The sequence below is a fragment of the Silene latifolia genome, chromosome Y (assembly GCF_048544455.1).
Source record: "Silene latifolia isolate original U9 population chromosome Y, ASM4854445v1, whole genome shotgun sequence".
NCBI classification, from domain to species: domain Eukaryota; kingdom Viridiplantae; phylum Streptophyta; class Magnoliopsida; order Caryophyllales; family Caryophyllaceae; genus Silene; species Silene latifolia.
In genome coordinates this window covers 261,317,783-261,341,210 of record NC_133538.1, presented here as the reverse complement: position 1 = coordinate 261,341,210, position 23,428 = coordinate 261,317,783, and the positions used below count along the sequence as shown (strand labels likewise).

Below are 23,428 nucleotides of genomic sequence, written 5' to 3'. Positions count from 1 at the left end.
GCTACCCTACTTTACCCTCGATAAGTATGTTGTATACTTAGAAGGTCCATTCGACCGACTAGGCCGTACACATATTTTCCACCTCATGACGTCTCGTTTTGGCAACTCGTCTGGTCCATATGACTTGGGGAGCACAAAAGCGAGAGATACCCTCGGGTATTTTAATGTTGTGAGTACCCAATTTCCAACCCGCAAACCTAACCATAGATCCCGTAGAACTTTTGTTAGGTCATATTATGTATGTCTTGTTTGTTATAATCTTACCTATATTGGTAATCAGCAAAAAGAAAAAAAAAAAAGAAAAAAAAATATATCTTTACATATAAATAGACGTGCCTCAGCTAACAGTCTGGCGCGAACGCACTTATACTTTAAACCTTACGCTGAGTCCTTACATATTTTAGGTTTCATCAGGTATATAAAAAAAAAAGAAAAAAAAACATCGATGTTCTAGTGTCTGCATAGCACATACGGTAGCGCACCTTCCTGTATAGGCAAAAAACTTACCTTAGTCTTTGCATCCAGCATTTGGCATGCCTGCATACATAATAAGGCACCTAGGAGTCTAGGACAGTAAATAGGCATATTAATAAGTTCTGCATTTAGCTAGTCCACAGTGCAGCGCATTAGTTCATGAGTTAGTCCATCCGTCACACCGGCACATGTGACAACTCTAAAATCAATACTTGCACGTCTAAAGTTTCCTTTTGTAAATAGAATAAGCGTCTACTTATAACATCATAAGTATAGCATGCGTCTGAGTAGTTCAGACCCACTCACCGTCTGTCAGTCCGTCTTTCAGACCTTCAATCAGTCCTACATATGTAAAAAATAATAATACATGCATTACATCTTGTATGCATCACTTAGTTCAGACTTATAGGTGGTCAACATTTGCCTCATATAGAGTATATACCTTAGGACTTGTATCTAGGCAGTGGCAGCATTTCCTGTCAGCATTTGCATATAGTGTCGTCCTTTGCATACTCCCAGTCCAGTACATAAGTAGTAGTACCTGGGCATATATATATAAAAAAAAAAAAAAAAAGAGGTAATTAGACATTAGCATTCAGATCTCATACAGTAATAAAATTTTCATTATAAGCAGTTGTACATGTCCATTCACATACTCCATTCTAGTCCTGTTATAAAAGAAATAAAATCCTTTTCTAAAGCTAAGATGTCATGATCCAGGATAGGGAGGCGTAAAAAAGACCCAAACTTAGTAGTCACTCCAGCTTGGGGACGAGAGAAAGGTACAGGGAGACTAATTAGTATACCGCAAGCCGTACTTGTAACCCAACCACCAGTCACCATGTTGCTTGAAGAATCAGTCAAAGACCTTAAGAATGCTCTATCCATTTTGACCGACCGATTGTCATCCATAGAAGACAAAATCAAGGATGACGGTAGTGGTGAGGATGACCTAACCAAAAAGCTCAAGGACATGGAGAAACTTATCAAAAGAAACACCAAGTATGCTGACCTACTCGATGTTGAATGTAACATGCCGAACATGCGAGGCAGACTACCTCCTAAATTTACGACCGCTGACCTACCAAAATTCAAGGGTACCGAGCATCCAGCTCACCACCTAAGGAGTTTTGTGCAAGCAATGGCCTTAAAAGAAGTCGATGCATCAGTTTTTCCGGCTATTTTTCCTTCCACTCTAGAAGATGTAGCCCGGAGTTGGTTTTTCTCCCTAGATCCTACACGTGTATCTAACTGGGAAGACATAAAAAAAGAATTTTTGACACAATACTCCAGCAATGCAGACTTGTTAATCACAAGGCGGGATTTAGAAGTTACGAAGCAAACTTAGAAAGAAGGTTTTACAGATTTCTTAGCTCGGTGGAGGAGTAAAGCTGCAAAAATGATTGAAAGACCGCCAGAAGCCGAACAGGTGGATATTTTTGTGAAAAATTTACGGGAACCTTATAAATCACACCTGCGATATGCAGGCATTGAATCCTTTGCTCGACTAAACAAGATTGGTATACAAATAGAAGATGATGTTGTCGAGTCTACCGCCAAAAATCAGTCCAAAGGTTGCTTTAACAAAGATAAGAAAAATTTTGCTTCAACCTCTAAGGGGGAGATTCAGTAAATGTAGTGGAACAAAAACCAAGAAGGGAGTTCACTGATCTAGGTATGAGCCTGTCACGAGCACTGGACCGATTAATTAAGGAAGGATATATAAAACCTATTGGACCCACTCCAGATCCAGCAAACAAAAGTCCGAAATGGAGAGAAAATGAATATTGCAAATATCACAGAGGTAAACGGCACGATACGGATTATTGCTTCACCTTAAGGCATGCTATCCAAAATTTGATTGATAATCGCACTATCCCTTTACCCAAAGCAGCCCGAAAGCCAAACAATAATAAAAATCCACTCGGAGATGTTCTGGCCATTTCAGCTAATGAATCTATTTATACTGACCCGACTCAGTTTATATATGATGTTATGGGTTTATGGGTGAGTGATGAGGAGGACGAATGGGATGATGATGATACGACTCATGATATTTGGGGTGATGAAGAAATAGTATCTAATGACATTTGGGCAGATAATGAAGGCAAAGACGACACTGATACTGAACTCGAGCAGAACAATGTACAACATTTGACTCGGTCAGGTAGGCACTATAAACCTACTGACGCAAGCCCACCCCAGGTTATGCAAAGTAAAGAAGGGGAAAATAAAAATGCACAGGAAGATGATGCTCTCATTAAGTTATTCAAGAAATTAAAAGCTGACATTCCTGTTTGGGACTTATTATGCAACTCACTGGAACATAGATAAGCTATTCTAAATGCATTGACAAGTATGAGTGTCCCATCTGAAACTACTCCGACTGAATTGGCCAGTTATTTGACAACGGACAGAGAGGCGCCCGTGGTCACGTTCTCTGATAAAGATTTACCCCCAGAGAGTATAAAGCATAATAAGGCACTCCACCTAACTACACTATGCAACAAAAAATATGTGCCCCTCTCACTAGTTGATAACGGATCGACAGTAAACCTATGCCCACTCAGAACAGCCAAAGCTTTAGGCTTTGAAGAAAAAGACTTTAAGATGACTAATCGGATTGTTCGTGCATATGACAACACACGTAGAGACGTATTGGGGCTGTTAACAACTATTATAACTATTGGACCCATAGAAAAGAAAGTCACGTTTCTGGTGATCGACATACCTGCCTCATATAATCTTCTTCTGGGAAGGCCGTGGCTTCATGAGCTTAATGCCATATCTTCATCCCTGCATCAAAAAGTCAAAATGATAATTCAAGGTTCAGTAATTACTCTAGATGCATCACCTGCCAGAGTTAAAATCAGACCCAATCCAGTATTGCAAGTTAACCATGGTGAAGATGACGTGGACCTATGGGCGCTTTCATAGAAGACAAGTCACAAACCATTGATAAAAAAATTAGCCCCTATTATGCAAATACTACTGTGAACTTAATAATGAAAAACAGCGGCTACATGCATGGGACAACACTTGGTAAGACTCCCAAAAGGGCATCCGACCCTTCACTTAACCGAATCAAACACAACCTCTTCGGTTTAGGATTTCAGCCATCCAAGAAAGAAATAAGAGAAGCATTGACAAAAAGAATGAAGGGAAAAGCTGCTAAGAGAGACAATAGACCTACAAATCAAACAATAGGTGCATATCCACACACATTAAATGGACAATTTGTCAAAGAAGGTGATTATTTTCCATATTTTAACTTTCCAGAACCATTCTTTGTCGAAAAGACAAAACAGAAAGTTCCCGGATTTGAAATATTTGAGGACTGTTACTTTTATGAGGAGGCACTTCCCTTCCCATTAAAATTGCCAACCGAAGATTGGATTCCAAAAACAAATAATAATGCCTTTGGTTTACTCTTTGGACAGGCACCCATAAAACACTCAGACCATTTTGTCATGGCACTTCAAAACTGCAACTTTGACCCTTCTAAGCTAATCACAACCCATTGCAACAATAACATGGAGCATGGATGGCGTAAAACCTGGAAGTGGACTACAACTAATGGAAAGAGTATTAAAATCAGTGTGGGAGAAGGGCCTATGTTTGAGGAAGCTGAGTCTGAACCCGAATCTGAAACCGAGTCTGAGACAGAGAGTCAGTCAGAGCGCAAGCAGGGGTTTTCACCCTTCCATACCCCTATCGAGTCTAGTATTATCAAGTCTAGTGTCCAAAATGAGTCGGGGTTTAACCCTATTTCTTTTCATGCTGAGTCGGGGAGTTCCCATATCAATTCTAATTCAAGTTCAAATTCCAAGTCCAGTGATCTACTCCTTAATGTACTTCTTTCCAAGGATAATAAAATAGCTTTCAATTACTTGTCTGGTTCTCCTACCCCTCCCATTTCTTATTCTGATTGTTTAGTTTCCGATGAAGATGAGTTGCCAAAAGATATAATAAAAGCATTAACACATCAGGAAAATAAAACATCAATAATCGAGGAAACGGAATTAATAAACATAGGCACAGATCAAGAAAAGAAAGAAATAAAGATTGGGTTGTCACTAAACTCAGAAGAACGAGCAAGTTTGATTAAAGTACTCACAGAATATCGCGACGTGTTTGCCTGGTCTTATAAAGATATGCCCGGCATAGACAGAGAAATTGCTGAACATACTATCCCACTGTATCCTACTGCAAAACCCATAAAACAGAGACTTAGAAAGATGAAATCAGAATGGGCATTAAAAATAAAAGAGGAAATACAAAAGCAATTAGATGCAGGTTTTATAAGAGTAGCTAACTACCCCGAGTGGGTGGCAAATGTTGTTTCGGTACCCAAAAAAGACGGAAAGGTCAGAATGTGTGTTGACTATAGGGACCTTAATAAAGCAAGTCCAAAAGACAATTTTCCACTACCCCATATTGACATTTTAGTGGATAACACGGCTGGTCACGCTCTACTTTCTTTTATGGATGGTTACGCGGGGTATAATCAAATTAAAATGGCCGAGGAAGATATGGAGAAAACTACATTCCTCACTGAATGGGGAACATATTGTTACGCGGTTATGCCATTTAGACTTAAAAATGCGGGCGCCACTTACCAAAGGACCGCTACAACACTATTGCATGACATGATGCACAATGAGGTCGAGGTCTATGTAGATGATATGATAGTAAAGTCATTGGATAGGGAAGGTCATAAAACCGCATTACAAAAATTCTTTGATAGACTCCGGAAATATAATGTTCGACTCAATCCCCAAAAATGTGCTTTCGGGGTTACCTCTGGGAAGCTTTTAGGATATGTTGTTAGTAATAGAGGTATTGAGGCTGATCCATCCAAGATCAAAGCAATTAGAAATATGCCACCACCAAAAACAGAGAAGCAAGTTCGGGCATTTTTGGGGCAGTTACAATACATTAGTCGTTTTATATCCAAGCTTACCATGGTGTGTGAACCAAATTTTAAGAAACTAAAGAAAGGGACATCCCTTGAATGGGATGAACAATGTCAGCAAGCATTTGAAAAAGTAAAAAAATACTTAGAAAACCCACCAATCCTGGTCCCTCCAAGACCTGGACTACCACTTCTCTTATACTTGACAGTAACTGAGACATCAATGGGTGCAATGTTAGCACAAGTTCAGGATGGTCAAGAAAAAGCAATTTACTGCCTGAGCAAAAAATTCCTGGAATACGAAACCAATTATTCTCCAATCGAGAAATCCTGTCTAGGATTAGTGTGGGCCACTAAGAAGTTAAGGAACTACATGTTGACCCACACAATTCATGTCATATCACGAATGAACCCTCTCAAGTATCTCTTTGAAAAGCCAGTTCTTAGCGGCAGAATAGCAAGATGGACCATGATGCTTCTTTGAGTTCGATCTTACATTTATGGCTCTTAACTCGATTAAGGGAAAGGCAATTTCGATTACCTAGCTGATTTTCCGTTTCGAAGACAAACAGAAGCATACAACTTCCCGACGAGGAAATATTTGTTATAGATGATGAAGCGTGGCGATTATTTTTCGATGGCGCATCCAATCAAAAGGGATATGGCATAGGGGTACTTTTGATTTCACCGGATGGGGCACATACCCCTCTTTCGATTAAGTTAGATTTTAGCGTCACAAATAATGAAGCGAGAATATGAAGCGTGTATATTAGGACTTGAGCGGCAGCAATTGGGATTAAAATCTTAAGAGTATACGGAGATTCGTCACTCGTTATAAATCAGATTTTGGGAAAATGGAAATCAAAAGTGAGGGCCTGACACTTTACCAAACATACCTAGAAACCATTCTCAAGCATTTTGACGATCCGAAGTTCATTTATTTATCCCGAGATGAAAACCAATTTGCAGATGCTCTAGCCAAATTGGCGTCGATGATCAATATTCCAAATGAATTAGAAAATATCCCATTATGCATTGAAAGAAGAGCGGAACCAGCATACTGTATGGCCCTTGATGATACAGTAGCTGGTGATGACGCACCATGGTTCATAGACGTATTGAACTATCATTTAGGAAGAGGCTTTCCGCCAGATTCTGATGTCAGGACGCAGCGCGCTATCAAAAGGTTTGCAGCACAATTTATTCTTAATCAAGGAAAATTGTACAAGAAATCTCAGCAAGGGGTACTCCTTTTATGCGTGGATGAAAAGGAAGCTCAAAGAATTATGGAAGAAGTGCATAATGGTACTTGCGAACCGCACATGAACGGTCGAATGTTAGCAAAAAAGATAATGCGGATAGGATATTTTGGGTCGACACAGGAACATGATTGTACTCAGTAGGTTAAGAAGTGTCATAAATGCCAGATTTATGCCAATGCACAGCATATACCCCTTCATTGCTGTACATTTTGGCATCACCTTGGCCATTTTCAATATGGGGCATAGATATAATTGGCAAAATCACTCCCAAAGGAACCGGAGGACATGAATTTATATTAGTAGCAATCGACTACTTTACTAAGTGGGTTGAGGCAGCGTCTTATGCTACCTTGACTTCTAAACATGTTGCCAAGTTCATCACCGAAAATATAATTTGTAGGTATGGTGTCCCTCATGAGTTGATTAGTGATCATGGTTCCCATATTAAGAAAGATGTGGCTACCTTACTAACGCATTACAAGATCCAGCAGCGTAAGTCGTCTACGTATAGACCACAAATGAATGGGGCAGTGGAAGCGGCGAATAAAAATATGAAAACTATAATTAAAAAGATGACAGAAAAGTATCATGATTGGCCTGGAAAGTTGCCTTTCGCCTTATGGGGATATCGTACGTCGGTTAGAACACCAACCAGTGCAACACCATATTCACTAGTATACGGGATGGAGGCAGTACTTCCTATAGAACTTGAAATTCCCTCTCTTAGAATCGCATTGGAAAGCCAAATACCGGAAGTGGATTGGGTACAAGCTCGATATGAAGAATTGTTATTAATAGATGAGAAAAGACTAGTAGCTCTTTACCAAGTTCAGTTATACCAAAGAAGGATTTCTCGTTCTTTTAATAAAAAGGTCAGGGCAAGGAACTTAAAAGATGGAGATTTAGTTCTTAAAGAAATACGGGCACCGGTCAGAGACCCGAGAGGCAAGTTCAAACCAAACTGGGCCGGCCCTTACATAATTAAAAAGATTTTAAAAGAAGGGGCAGTGCAACTGACAGACATAGAAGGGGTTGAGTTCAGTCAATTAACCAATCTTGATCAGTTGAAGAAATATCATGTGTAAGTATACCAAAAAAAAGACCCCTCCCTGGTCGGAAAATAAAAAAATAAAAATAATGTTAAGTAAAAGAGTAAAATAACAAAATGCAGCAACAGTAAAAAAAAAAAACCAAAAGGACCCCTCTCAGGTCTAATGGAAGATACACATCACTCCCAAGTTGAAGACCCATCACAAGTTAAGGAAAAATGGTAAAAATCCCCTGCCAAATCGCAAAAAAAAAAAAAAAAAAAAAAAAATCAGAATGGAGACCCCTACCAGGTCCAAAAACAAAAAAACAAAAAATTATTAAACAAAAGAGAAAAGACCTCTACCAGGTCCAAAAATAATGAATGAAGTCCAGTAGCAGCAGTCAGACATAAAGGATAGCCACAACAGAATGAATGAACAAGGAAGCAGAAGACAAAGAAGGATGCAAACAGAGTGGGCAGCAATTCAGAATGGAGACCCCTCTCAGGTTTTTTTTTTCAAAAAAGAAAAAGAGGAGATAAAACAGAAAAAGAAAACAAAAACTTAGAAAAAAGTAACAGGTTCAAAAACAAATATTAGAATCTGTAGCAAGTTTTGTTATCAATATATATCGCTCCCAATTAGGAGTTTTCAAAAAAAAAAAAAGTGGCAACTAATCAGAGAAAACTAACAATCGTTCCTCTTATTCTATATCTAGAGTTATCATGGCAGTAAAAAAAAAATTCCTACACAAACTTTGAGGTTTGTAAAGTTCATAATCCATCCCTTTATTTCAATCCTAATAAGCTACAACTACATTTATAAGGCTCTAGATTCCACTTATTGTCACTTCTTAGGTTCGTTAGCAATTGTACTCTTCTTTCTAGCTTCATTCTGATCATCCGGGTCATTCTGATCCTTCTTTCTTTTCCAAACCAGACTTCCACTACCTCCACTTTTGTGTCCTCTACTAGAGTCTTGAGTCTTAGAGTTTGTCTGAGTCAGGTCAGGTCCTTCTCCCACCTCAATAGCATCAAGTTGCAACCTACGTTCCGCTTGACGAGCTGATTCGCGTTCCTCTATAGAGTGTGATGTCATCCAAACCTTATAATGATCGCTTATGTAGGTTGAGTCAGGAACCTTTTGTATAGTCCAGAACCTACATGCATTCCAGTATTGGTACCAGTTACGCAGATAAGAATGGGTCATCAGAGAAATTCCAGGAGAAATAGTATCTAAAGAAGGTACTCGTTGTTTTCGCCCGAATTGTCGCAACAAGCTAGAAGGAAATATGAAAGAGGAGTGAGTAAGGCCAGGTAGTCTATAGCATGCTATAGAGGATCGCGGGGCCGTCATAGCAGGGATGTGCCACCATGATATAGTCAAACGAATTGGAAACCCACTGTTCATCCATTCCCTCCAGTAGCTAAGTGATTGCTCCCCTTTCACAACTCTTTGTCTGCCAGCGAAGCTATGAGGTTGATAAGATTTGGGATCGAGAGGTCGTTCAACTAGCCGCATACGCTCTTGTAGCCATACCTAGGACAAAGATTTATCGACATAAAATGACCCACACCAGGTCAGGAAAAATAAAGAAATAAAATGACCCACACCAGGTCAGGAAAAAAAAGAAATAAGATGACCCACACTAGGTCATAAAAAAAAAGAAATAAGATGACCCACACCAGGTCGAAAAAAAAAGGAATAAAAAAAAAGAGAGGAATCGAAAAAAAAGAAAAGGAATCAGAAATAGGAAAATATGTGAGTTGTGTGAATGACACAAGGAATTACCTGAACTAACAGGGGGCTACCGCATAATGCAGCTTCTGGATTATGTCGTAAGGTATCTAAGCAATGAAAAGTTTTAGCTAAGACCAGAGGCATAGGTGAGCAGTCGTTGCGCATGTGCTTTACTACTCTTAGAAGGCAGCCGTGTCCATAAACATTGGAAGGGCTTACAAATAGATAACGGTTGAGCAGGCATAACACCAACGCCCGTTTTTTATAACGGAAGTCAATCACAGTCCTGGGATAGCTAGGGCAAGTGAAGTGCGCGATCAGACGACATAGATTTACCCTACGTCCGTTCAAAAATTCATCAACACGAGTAGTAATGCCCAAATAATCATTGAAGTCTTTTCTTAAATCATCATCGAGACTAGGAAGCGCGGGAGAAGATTGAACAGATGATCCTAGGATGGCACTAAATTCCTCCGTCATAGGACATATCTCACGATCCCCAAAGCAGAACACGTGAACTTCGGGATCCCAAAATAAAGCAGCATCGCGTAAACATTCTCAGGAGATCTTAACTTGTTTCAGTGATAGCAGCAAGGGTCCCAGCTGAACACCAATGACGTAGTCCTTTTCATCCTTCGTGAGGTTGTCAAGCCATAATTTTAGAGCGTTTTCAAAATTTTGAGACATTGTGAGTGAAGAGAAAATTTTGAGATGGGGAAGTTTAAAGAGAAGAGTGCTATTTAAAGAGAAGAAAGCATGGGGCTAATAGAAATCTTTATCCGTATTAAATACGGAGTTACCAGATACTCCTCCTTGTCAGATGCAGATTAGCTACTGAGATTTAAGAATTCTAGTAGAAGTCGATAAGCTGAACTTTCTAAGAAAAAAAAGCAGGGTCAAAGGCGGGATTCTTATCCGAATTCGAATACGCCGCCCCTCTCCGGATCATGCTTAATAGCACGTTTTGAAAATCAAAATATTTTAACAGGACTAGTAAGGAAATGTGAGACGTCTCTATGTTAACTTAGTTAATTATCAATTAGCTAAGTGTAGTATTCATTGCAGTAAGTACTTTAGAATTAGTGTCATGCATCATGCATCATCTACCATATATTATCATGCATCATCTACCATATATTATCATGCATCATCATACATGATTAAAATCATCATGCATCATCACTGAGCACATGAATTTGTTCCTGAGATCAAGCAAAATATAAAACAAAGCAAAAGAAAGGGGCAAAAAAAAAAACTTGAGATATGAAATCATTCAATAAGGAGGGAGAAACACATACAATCTGACAGAAAGTCCGATCAAAACATACAAGATCCGATGGGGCTCCTTCATCAGACATCCAGTCACCCATCGGGGGCTCAAATTGCGGCACACCTCCGCTAAATTCCTTCCATATCAGGAGCCAGTTCAACAGTGCTCCGACGCCGACCATCTTGTCGCCAATCAAGTGCTGGAATGACGGACAAGGCGCAATCCACACTGATCTCGTCCCAATCAGAATAGTACGTTTTAGCAATCATTTAAAGAGCACAAATTAGAAATCAATCGAAAAAAAAGTGGTACTTACTTCGATGGAGTTCCGTAATCGGTTATCCGATCACAATCGGGGTCTCGAACGACAGCTATGGCGGCAGAAAACCGCTAATCGCATCCCATATCAGGAGCGAGCAGTCACCTCATTGCCGGTACAGAGTTGGGACGATGGCTATGGCGGGATAGGCGCTGATCTTCGAGGACGATTGGGCTTTAATGTTCTGACCAACAATAGATGAAGTAAGGAAAAAAAATCAAATCAAAGAAGAGGACGATTTACTGGTTTATGATGAAATGAAGAAATTGAACTAAACAAGGGGAAAGTAAAGTTTGGTCAGAAGCAAAATGAAGCTCGTCCTCCCTACACTTTATGGAGTATATTCAATAATGAATACGCCAATTACAATTGTGTGAGTCAACAAAAATGATCCATCTCCATACGGGCAAAAAGATGTACCCGTATATCTTTTTTCATTCGTCTTTTTAAGTAAGCGTGTTTAACGTATGTCTTACTCGGTAATAAAATTTTATACATTTCTATTTTTGTGAAATAAAATTCTACACTTACTATTTTTGAGAAGTCAAGTTTAAACCTTGCTTTTTTTGCGAATAAAATTTTATAATTTTCAAATCCATTCGTCGGCAGGCCCTGACATGCATTTGAGTTCTTAAAATAAAATTTTCTGAACTTGCCCTTTTGCGAAATAAAATTTTGCAATTTTCAAACTTATCGGTCGGCGGGCTCTAACACGCATCAAAGTTTGTAAAATAAAATTTTACGATCTTATCCATCCTTTTTCAAAATAAAATTTTGAAATCCTTTGGTCGGCAGGCCCTGACATGCATCTGAGTTCTTAAAATAAAATTTTCTAAACTTAGCCTTTTGCGAAATAAAATTTTGCAAGTTCTAGTTTGTAAAATCAAATTTTACATTCTAGTCCGTTTTCAAAATAAAATTTTGAATTCCTCGGTCGGCGGGCCCTGACACGCATTCGAGCTTGTGAAATCAAATTTTGCAGGTTCACTTTTAAGCAAAACAAAGTTTTGCTTTACCAGATTCCAGTCCAGCTAAATAAAGTTTGGCTATTCCAGATTCCAGAACAGCTAAGCCAAGCTTGGCTATACCAGATTCGGCCGTGAAACAAAGTTTTGCCATGCGATTCAGTTGGTGAAACAAAGTTTTACCAACTCCATTCCAGTTTGACAAAACAAAGTTTTGTCATGCCAGTTCCAGACCAGCTGAACAAAGTTTGGCTATACCAGTTCCAGACCGGTGAAAAAAAGTTTCACTATGACAGTTTCAAACCAACGAACCAAAGTTTCGTTGCACCAGTTCCAGTTTCATTCCAGATTAGTAAAACAAATTTTTGCTAAGCAGTTCCAGTTTCCAGCTACTCCAGACAGGTAATATAAGAGGCCCATGTACGTTTCTTATCCTTTATCTGTCCCGACCGGACTACTTTGACCTTCGTCTTACTCAGACTCGGTCAAAGTGGGAGTTTCTGTAGACACCTCAAAATGTCTACCGGCCTTTGAATACCCGATGATGAGGCCCTTATTTAATTCGGAATGAAACTTACTTGATTTGATATAAGGTTATTTATGCTCAAGATTGTCCCTAAAACAACCATTTTATCACCCGGTCCAATTCGACCACTTACTACATTCATAGCACATTTGCTTAATTCTAATAACTTTTCAGTCGACATATTAACGGCAAAAAACCGTAAATATTCTTGAAAAATTATATATTTTACGGGTTATTATGTTAAAGACGACATCTAATAAAGCTAAATGGATAAGTAAATCCAAGAATTATGCCCGCCTATAACGTTGCATGGCTAGTAGTTAACTTTACATTATGAATGGCCCAATTAAGCATATAGGCCGAACACGAGAATATCAAACAAATCATATTGACTAATTCATGGACATGGATTAGGATAGTGGAAGATGTTGACAATATCAAGAGTTGTTAATATGAATATTAGTGGCAAAAATACCACTTGTATTACAATTCCAACAGTAAACAATTTGGCAAAAGATATGATGCCCGGACGGAAATTCGATCTTACCAAAATTTCAGTTCTCGTCAAATACTCTTGTCTTAACTAGTATAAATACTCCCCTCTATACTCTTATTCAACACAGAAAATTCATAAAAATATACTACCTTTTTAGAAATACTATTCCATACAAAATACTACCTTCCCATCATACTTTCACAATACATACATCCATCCTATTTTGAGCATAAACACGCCCTAAAGTCAGTTCGAGTAAGCTAATTGTCGAAACGCCGTATCCAGGTAGGTCTGAGGGTGTCATATTTATTCTTTACTTCTTATATTATCATATTTTAGCTTTCGTTGTTTGTAAATAATTTGTATAAAATTGTTTTAAAAACGTTTTCTTTTATTAAAATCGTCAAATATATAATATTACAAATAAATAGTAGAGGCCGTCAGTTTGATGGGCGATCCGGGTGCCTAACACCTTCCCTGATCGTACCTTTACCACCGAATCCGCAATATTTGGTTCAGGCCAGAGTGACGGATCAGTCCCCATTCCAGGGATCAAAAGGGCCTTTTTCCGTTAACTTTGTTTTTGTATGTTTTTTTTATTAAACCTATTGGCGACTCCATATTACTTACTTATTTTTCAAAAAAGAAGATTTTTTTCAGGGATCTCACAGATAGGCTCACTTCTTTACTTGACCGCAAGTCGTCCCGACATTCTCTTTAGTGTTTGTTTATGTGCTAGCTTCCAACCAAATCCGAAAGAATCTCACTTCAAAGCCATTAAACGAATTCTTCGGTATTTTATTGGAACACAAGATCTCTACTTGTGGCAGCCCTTACATTGTCCATTTGACCTTATAGGTTTTTCCGATGCGGATTATGCGGGTTGCACGGTAGATCGAAAGAGTACATCCGGTATTGCAACATTCTTGGGTCCGTGTCTCATTTCATGGGGCTCAAAGAAACAAAATACGGTGGCTCTTTCAACGGCCTAAAGTGAGTATGTTAGTGCCACACATTGTTGTTCTCAACTTCTTTTGGTAAGACAACAACTTCTTGACTTTGGAATTATTTTTGACTGCGGACCCATAATGTGATAATACGAGTGTAATAAATATTTCCAAAAATCCGATTCAACATTCTAAGACTAAGCATATTGAGATTCGTCACCATTTTATTCGTGATCACGTAGAAAAAGGGCATATTAAACTTATTTTTTTGCAAAACCGAAAATCAAATTGCCGACATATTTACTAAACCACTAGCATGAGAACAATTTGAAAAACTTAGGTTACAAATTGGTTTAATTAATTGCATGTAGTCTTTGTGTGAATTTAACTAATCCCTCATATGATTGACTAGAACGGGTTTGCTATCTTTTATTCTAGTTTATTCATTCCATGTTATGTCCATAATCGATAAACCGTGTATGTGCTTAATAATCACTCAACCGCATGTCTAGTTTTATGTTTAATGGTACATACTCTATTGAATGAGGACACCTCCCCTCTCAAATCAATCCAAATACCAACCCTTTCAACCACCTTCAAATGGATGTCTCCTATACTCTTTAAATTACTCAAAATTCTTCATTTTCAATACCCAAAGACCCCACCCCTTCACATTCAATTCACTTATGTTGCAAAGGTTAGAAAAACGGAAATAGATGAAAAAAAAAGTGGAAAGAAATGGGAAGGCAATATGCGAAATGTCCAAGTGATTATTGGAAACGAAATAGATGCAATTGAAAAATGCAACGGTCTTGAAAAAAGAAGTAAAGCAAAATATTTGGAAGAAATTGAAAGGAAGTCACAGTGTATGCCCCTGTTTCTATGCTCAAAGTTCAAGATCAATTTTTTCAAGAATCTTCATGAAATGAGAGCAAAATATAAGAAGTTGATGATCCCTCATCACATGTTGTGTCCTAAGGAAAATATAAGAAGTTGACGTTCCTTCATCATATGTTGAGAACTTATATCGGTGCATACTTTGGTAGTTTCAATATACAAAGTCCAATGCAATAGTAGAGATGACTGTGACTCAGACCTTCATTGTCAAACCTCAACCATTTTGCTATCTTCTTCATTATCCTCAAAAACGATGACCAAACTTCCGCACCCTGAATTTACCCATAATCAAACTTGTATTTTGCCTTACACCTATTGTCCCTCTCTCATTATCATTCTGTGGTGTACTCATTAAACTATGGTTTAGCCTTGTTGAACTTTGTGTTTGAACTCATGTTTAAACCTTTGCTTTGTGTTGACCTTGTTATTTTGATGCAACCATGGTTGTCTTTCATGTGACGTCTCATGCATGATTATTCTGTGTCCGGGGGTAGCCTCTTACCTTTTGATGATGTCAAGAGAGGGAAAAGGGAAAATTCATGTTCTTTCTACTTGCTTATTGATTAAACTCTTGCTATGTGGTGGACTATATATGTTAGTAATCTTGTTCTAGGCTTTGTGTGTTTCTTAAGTTTACATTTCTCTTATTTCTACCCTCATGATTTATCTTGAACTAACCACTTAAGGGGGAACTCAATGGGAACATTAATTTTATGGGGCTTGTCATCATCAAAAGGGGAATTTGTTAGGACATATTTGTTGATGATGACATGCCCAATTTAATCGTGTTTCTAAGTGTACCATTTCAGGAATAATGCACCCTACTCAAGCAAGAATTAATCAATGTCAAAGTCAAGAATGGTTGATAATTTGCTACCCAAGATTTAGAGTCAATTGTGTCATCTAATGTACACGTTAGGGAGTAGAGTATTTAAAAGAAATAACAACAGTCACGACTACTGTTACCCTTACAAGTAACAATAGCCTGGACTGTCACCATGGTCCGTAACACTTGAAATTCAATCTCCTTTCGAAAATCCTTTTTATCCGTTTTAAATGGCTTGGATTTAATTAACAACTTTCAGATTTTTTCTCTAAAGATTTGGGTTTCTAGAAAAAGGAAAAGGTTTAGCTAATTATCAATTCAAATTGTTTCCTCTTTGTGCCAATTTGACTCATTGGTCTTTTGTAAAAGAAGGAATGCTTTTTTGCCATTTTTGTGAAAGCTTGTCATCTTGTGACTTGTTTTCCACTCTTTGTTTTCTGAAAAATTAAAGGCTTCTTTTGGATAATTACAAACCTTGTTTTCTGCTTTTGCCTCTCAATAAAAGTACCTTCTTTTGTGCAAGTTTGGGGAAGTGTTGGTCTTCATCACATGTGAAGACCTTTGACTCACAAACCCTAGCTTGCCTCCTCTTGTGTGCCTCCTCTATAAAAGGAACCCTTCTCTTCACTTTGAAAGCAAGACTTTTCAGAGAAATCAAAGTATTTTTGCAAAATTAGTTTTTAAAGAACACGAAATTTTCTTTGCAAAAAATCTTCTAAGTCTTCAATTGCGACAGTTAGAGTGTAGAGTTTGCAAAATAGTTTTCAAGTTTTTAAATTTTTTTGATATTTTGCAAAGCTTTCAAAGTCTTCAAGTGTTACAATCACAGTGACTGTTGCTTTAAGTATTAAACTCTCTCACTTATGAACCGTTTGATCTTGTAAGTTGTCCATATCAATTCTTGTTAAAGAATCAGTCTGTGGAAACTTGATCCTTGTAAACGTTCTAAGTTAGAGTGTTGAGTTTTAGGACGGAGTAGTCCTTTAACTCTTGTGGCAACCGGAGTAGGTTGTGAGTTGTTGAGTTCTAGGACGGAGTAGTCCTGTGACTCTTTGGCAACCAGAGTAGGTTGCGAGTTACCTTGTTCTAGGACGGAGTAGTTCTTGAACTTGTGTCACAACCGGAGTAGGTTGTTGGTCTTTTTATTGTACGAGTTTTTTAGTAGTCGGAGTAGATCACTAAAATTAATCAATAAAAAGTAGATTGGACGTAGGCACTTGAGTTCTTGCCGAACCAATTCAAAAATCTCGTGTTTGATTTTATTTGTTTTATTCCGCTGCTCTTTATTTCGTTTGCACTTGCTTTGTTTAACTTTTGAAGTAACAGTTCCACATACTGTCAAATTTGGTCTGCAGTCTGTACTCCATAAACTGAGACAAATAGCTACAGTCAGAACAGTTGTTACTTTCATACTTCAGCAAACATTCATTTTAATACTCGTTTAATCTCGCTATATTATTCGAAGTATTCTCATATCTCTTTTGTTCCTACAACTCACTTTAAATTAATAAAGTTGAAGTTAAAATTTTTAAATAGTACCTAATTCACCCCCTCCCCCTCTTAGGTACTTGAATCCATAAACTCAACAGCATGTTAAACTCGATAATGAGTGAGTAGTTTCCTTGACTAGGGTTAATGGGGGAATCAGGGGAAACCAACATGGGGATTTATTCATGCTTAATCTAATGTGTTTTCATAATTAATTTGCTTGCTTGTTGTGATTTCAACTTATGCACATGTTATGTTTGATTAAATACGAGCCTATGAATCCTTGCATTTTTTACTCATCACTTATCTTTTCAATGAGACTTGTAAGCTTATACACCAACTCGAGTCTCATTAGATCATGCCTATAGTTGAATAGGAATGACTAAGTTGACTTGTAGGTGTAGTACAATCTAATCGATTCGGTTCCGGGACCCAAACCTTCATAGGGATTGTAAGCTTATACACCAACTCGATCCCATCACAACAACAAGCGCTTGCATCTAGTAGAAAACATGTTTGTATGATCAACTCCCATGAATCCCCTATGAACCCATGACACCCTAGTACTTTTAATCAATTATTTACATCTCATTTTAATCACCTTGCTTGTTTTTATTACTTTGCTTTATATTGTTGATTAGTTTAGTTGATCTCCTATCTCAACCCAAATTGTGACACCCTAAGACACAACCATTTGCAATTGAAAATCCTACATCAATACCCGTCCCTTGGGATCCGCCCTTTACTTACCTCTTTGCTAAGAGTAGTTTGTGAAGTTATAAATATTGTTTTGGTTAGGTAGCTTTTGACGACGAGTTATAAACCGACACCAATTAGTTAATAATTTAATGTGTACAACAACTACTGATTTCAATTCCACTAAAAGAGAGATCATTTTTCCAATCTTTGTGCTTGACGGGAACAATACTTGGAATGAATTCCTATCTTTTTAACCATAGTTGTTAATTCATTCATCAATACCATATACAGTATAACAAAGCAAATACGAATGTACACTACAATTTAGGGAATAAACCCTAATCACAAGTTCAACAAACAAAGAAATTCTAATGCATCGCCATATTAAGTGAATTATCTCATAAAACAATTTTTCATCATAAGTGTGTCAAAAGAAAATACTCACAATTTTTTAAATACTACATGCTAAATTAAATGAGTCAAAATCTCAATTGCATTTGCAAATTGCAAGTTGTAACAAAGTCAAGTGATGACAAATTTGTTTATTCAAAATGATCAATTATCAAAATTTCATTCTCAAATAAAATAAAATATTGGAGATTTAAAAATTGCATACCTAATATCTGATTTTGATGATCAATTCAGCCATCAATTTGTTGTTTCGAAGTAAAAGAATCGATTAGAGAGATATAGAGGTTTAATTTGCAGAATTTTTGAGAAAGATAAAATAATTTGTTAGGGTTTGTGGTCGTAATTTTCGGGAAATTGTTTTATTGTTCTAGGGTTTTTAGATTTGGGGATTTTTTTCACAGAGAGAAAGAGGCAGAGGGGAACGAGATTTGAGAAACCGAAACGAAGAAAATAAACACCGGTTCGGTTTTTCTGCTTTTATAAATTGTATACGTGGCATAATCTGAGTGCTCTATCTTATAGATCCTATGGTCCTTATTTGGACTCAAGACTCATCTAAGGGAGTGGACTCACCGAATCCTCTCTGTATGTATGAGTTAAGATCCGGTGATAACGAACACTCGGTGAGAACGGTGAGAACGTTCACTAATCTGGCAACGCAACCTTATTAACAAACATTTCCAAACTAAACCAAACATTAATACATTGACTCACTCACACTCTCTCATCAACACCCCACGACCCACACTCGCTGGTGGCTGGGCAAGGACCATGACCAACGTGGCCAGGTGGGAACAGCGGTGGCTCACGGTGGACGGTGGTTTTGGGGGTGCTAAGAGAGGGGTGTGTCGGTTGTGTTGTTTGTGTGTGTGGTTGTCGTGTTTTGTGGTCTGTGTCGGGTTGGTTGGTGGTGACATATGGTGGTGGTGACGGCATGTGGTGACTGGCCGTCGTGGTAGCGGTGGTCGGACGATTTTGGGTGGTTACTGTGTTTTTCTCATGGGTTTCGGGTAGGGCGCTTAAGACAGGTTTTGTATATTCAAATTATATATTTAATTTAATTAGATTAATTAGTAATTAAACATATTTAATTACTTTAATTAGGCGACGGTTTTATGAAGCGGTATTATTATTGGATTTGGGTTTTGCTTATGGAGCTTGCGAAATGGTAGGTTTATCCTACTCAATTTCAATATTAAGTCTTATTGTTAAATAAGTCATTTGTCATTCATTTGCATTGGATGAGTCGGTAATTGGCATGTTATATGGTATCTTGCATTTATTGTATTGTCTTGTATGTCGGAGGACTTGGTGGACTACTTGTTGTTACGGAGACGTAAGGCGGTTGGGAGACCGTCTTACGCTTGAGTCGCCTCTTGGAGCTTCCCACTCCAAGAGGGATGTGCACATTAATGGCTTGTGTTACTGATGCGTGTCCTAAATATGACGTTTTACACCCTATTTCACACGCATTTCAGAGCTCACTTATGTAGTTTATGCTACTATTTTCCCTATTTCCGTCTACTTTCGTGTTTTTGTGTAATATTGCAGAAATGGGAAGAATGCAACGGAAAATGAGCCGAATCCGTCCCCGAGTACTAGGCATAGAACCTGACGTAAAGTAAAGACTCGAGAAGCGAACTTGGTGCGCATAGCAAGGCCTGAAAGATAGATTTGCGAGAGTTTCAGAAGCGGATTACCAGCTAACTTGGTCTATAAACTGACCTACATGGTCTATAGACTGCAAAGATGCTGAACAGTTGACTGCAGGAATAGCAGTTAGTCGAAAGACTGTGTCCCATGGTCGATCGACCACGTGAGCTGACGAACAAGTTTTATTTCCAAATCAGAAGCTTATGATAATCTACCTTTGGTCGATCGACTGATATCAATGGTCGATCGACCGCTTGTGCAACCTGACGGGAATTAAAAGATTTCTAACCTAAGCCCATTTGTAATTAGGTTTTTAGAAGAGTTTTACGTAATACTTCTATAAAACGTAACTCTTCCCGCTGCTTTAGGGAGGATTCATTTTTAATTTGGTATTAGGGTTCAGATTTATCATTACCTAGTTTGCAATTTTCTTAAGTATTTTTTAATAAAGTTCGTCTTTGCATCCGGATTTGTTAGTCCTGCTTTCCTTATTTCTGGTATTTCTTGCTCTGAATTTTGTTCTTTCTTTATAGATTAGAATTGATTAGTTAGAATTCCTAAGCCCTAATTCCTTCTTTTATGCGGTTTTATTGTTTATTTAATTTAATTATGAATTCTGTTATTTGCATCTTTAGTTTCGTTATCACTATTAATTCCAGTATGAGTAGCTAAATCTCCAACGCTAAGATGTGACGGGATCCGTAGTGTAGATGGCGTAAGATAGGTATACCTGAGTCGGGGTATGGTCGATCGACTGACCTTGTTGGTCGATCGACTGTATCTGTTGGTTGATCGACTACCTTCATTGGTCGATCGACTGCGTCGTGTTAGATTAGCATCGTTTCAATGTTTTAATTGCAATATTTGACAAAATCGAATGCATGCGACTAGTTAAATGCTTAGTATTTGACCGACCCAAAAGATCGAGAGATAGGGGAGGCAAAATAGATTAATAAATTGAGGCAACTAAATTGCTAAGATCGAAAGATAAGTAATTTAGGCTTTAGGAATCACTATTCAGGGCGAGAGCTAGTTTTAGTGAGACTTAGGCATTAGTAGCATAGGCCGAAAGGAGCTACTAGTTAACTCGGACCGAGAGGACCTGTTATTTGCCCATCTTACATGATTATTTCAGACTTACCTATTTTTACCGCCATCGTAGCTACAGTGAACCGATCGTCTTAGCCTTCTTTTAATGATTGTTTACATTTCTTTCGTTATTTGCATTCTTATTTTATATTATTAGATTTAATCCAATCCAAAACCCCCCAAAAATTCATAGACTGAAATAAAACAACTTAACTCCCTATCTCCCTGCGGATCGACCCTTACTACCGCTTGCTAGTTGTAGTTTGGAAATTATAAATATTATTTTTGATACTCACATCGACAGGTATCAAATTTTGGCGCCGTTGCCGGGGAGGCAGCGCTAGTTTTAGTTGTTCCTTTTTTATTTTAGTCTATTCTCTAAGTTTAAGGGACTTCCGTTCCTTAAAATTTTCTCATATTCTACTTGTAGTTTCCGCTTATGCGCAGGTCACAGGGTGGTGAGTTACTACCGTTAAATCCTGAGATCGAGAAGACTTTGCGTGAGTTGAGACGATCATCTAGAGTATTGCCGACAGAGGAAGACCTGAGTACTCTGTCCATTTACTACGAGAACGAGTTATTTGAGGAGGATCCACCTTCATCTCCTATTTCTACCTCATCAGCTGAGACCGTTACATCTCCAGATATGGCTGAAGAAGCGAGTATAGCGAGTCATTCCGAGCCAAAAGCTGAAAATCTCTATAAGGGATTTACTTTACCAGCTGGTACCACTAGAGGGTTTGAAGCAAAACCATCCTATATCAATCTGGTTGAGAGAAACCAGTTTGGAGGAGGTGCAAATGAGGATGCTGCTAAGCATATGGATATATTTATTGACTATGTCTGTTCCATCCCTCCACCTGAAGGCGTTACTCAGGACCAGATCAAGGAGACAATGTTCATCTATTCACTCCGAGATGCTGCAAGGAGTGGTATATGGATCTGGATCGTGCTGCCTTAGGAATTAAAAACTCGAATTTGTTGGCCTTGGCTTTTTACAAGAAATACTATTCCGCGGCCAAGACAAACACACATAGAGCTCAGATCACGAGTTTTAAGCAAGGAGCTAATGAAGATTTTCATGAAGCTTGGGTCCGATTCAAGAAGCTAATTCGCTCTATTCCACACCATGGGTTTGAGAAATGGTTTCTGTGCAACCAGTTCTATAATGGTCTTTATGATGATCAGAGAGCTATCCTAGATGCTGGAGCTAATGGGAGATTTCAAGAAAATAGCGGTGAGACAAAGGGGTGGAAAATCATCGATGACCTGGCCACCCATAAAGCTGAGCATGGAAACTCTAGAGGAAATCAAAGGAGAGCTGCTGAATCTCCTTCCGTAGCTGCATTAGAGGCTCTTACGGCGAGATTTGACAAGTATGAGTTAGGAGGAGCTTCAAAGGGTGGTATTCATCAGGTAAATGCTGTGTCAGATGGTCCCTTTACATGCAAGAGATGTGGAGGAGAAGGACACGTTGCAGATTTCTGTATCAGTCCCAATGAGGTTTGTGCTGCTTTTCAACATTATAGGCAGACCAACACCTACTTTGACCCTTCTAATGTGCATCCAAATTTGAGGTGGAGTAGCCAGAATGTCCAAATTCCGACTCTACCTCCGCAGCAGCAGAATTATGTGCCCCCTCATAAGCAGCAACAACCATACCAGAAACCACCCTATGTACCTCGGCGAGAAGAGTCCTCGAAAGTTACGAGGCTTCTGAGCTCATAAACATATTTCAGAGCTTGACGGGAATCCTGCAGAAGGAATCTCAGGCTAGAGAGACTAGTACAAAGATGTTGGAAACTCAAATTGCCCAGTTAGCCAGTAAATTTGCTACTAGTGCTCCGGGCGATTCTGTTGCGGCCCGAAGAAAGAGACCCTGAATGCAATCAAACTAAGGAGCGGGTCTACCCTTCCTGGACCCGTTACTGTAGGGGATGAACCCGAGGGAATTATGGTTGAAAAAGGTGGAAAAGCTGCTGGAAAAGGAAAGAAGAAAAAGAGCGAGAAAAAGACGAACATCAGCGATAACGGTCGATCGACCGCCACACCCAGTCGACCGACCACCCCTTATTCCTCAGCGACACTTTCTGATCTTTCTGTTCATTCTGGAAAAAAAGAGATCAGTCGATCGACCGACCCCACTGGTCGAGCGACGGATGATGATGCTGATGTCGAACCGTTTCGTCCTCCAATGCCAGATAACTTAAGGGATTTCTTGTTTCGGGGTAAGACGGCTCCGAAATTATCGAGGCAAGATCCAAATGCTGATGGGTCAGTTCCGGTTCCAAAGTATGACCCTACGACGGTTAATGGTTCATTCCTGAGACGGTCTGAAGAAGGTTCGAGCTACAACAAAGACAAAGTAGTGGATTTTCAGCCTAACTCCACTGATGCCGGTATGAGAGACCTAGAGGAGAGGG

At 38.6% G+C, this 23,428-nt stretch overlaps 1 long non-coding RNA gene and 1 other non-coding gene across 3 annotated transcripts; both read right to left on the bottom strand.

The window, feature by feature from the left end:
• Positions 1-299: 299 nt before the first annotated feature.
• Positions 300-18,690, bottom strand: LOC141627445 (uncharacterized). 2 transcript variants are annotated; one of them, XR_012537008.1, is made up of 7 exons: positions 18,469-18,690; positions 11,006-11,192; positions 10,718-10,917; positions 4,592-4,680; positions 3,206-3,270; positions 917-1,015; positions 300-816 (listed from the first exon to the last, which is right to left on the bottom strand). It is a non-coding gene; the product is annotated as an uncharacterized LOC141627445 (long non-coding RNA). The 2 variants fall into 2 exon arrangements; XR_012537009.1 differs by lacking the exon at positions 10,718-10,917.
• Positions 18,691-22,034: 3,344 nt separating this feature from the next.
• On the bottom strand, positions 22,035-22,141 carry LOC141636394 (small nucleolar RNA R71). Its single transcript, XR_012541010.1, has one exon. It is a non-coding gene; the product is annotated as a small nucleolar RNA R71 (small nucleolar RNA).
• Between the last annotated feature and the right edge of the window lie 1,287 nt (positions 22,142-23,428).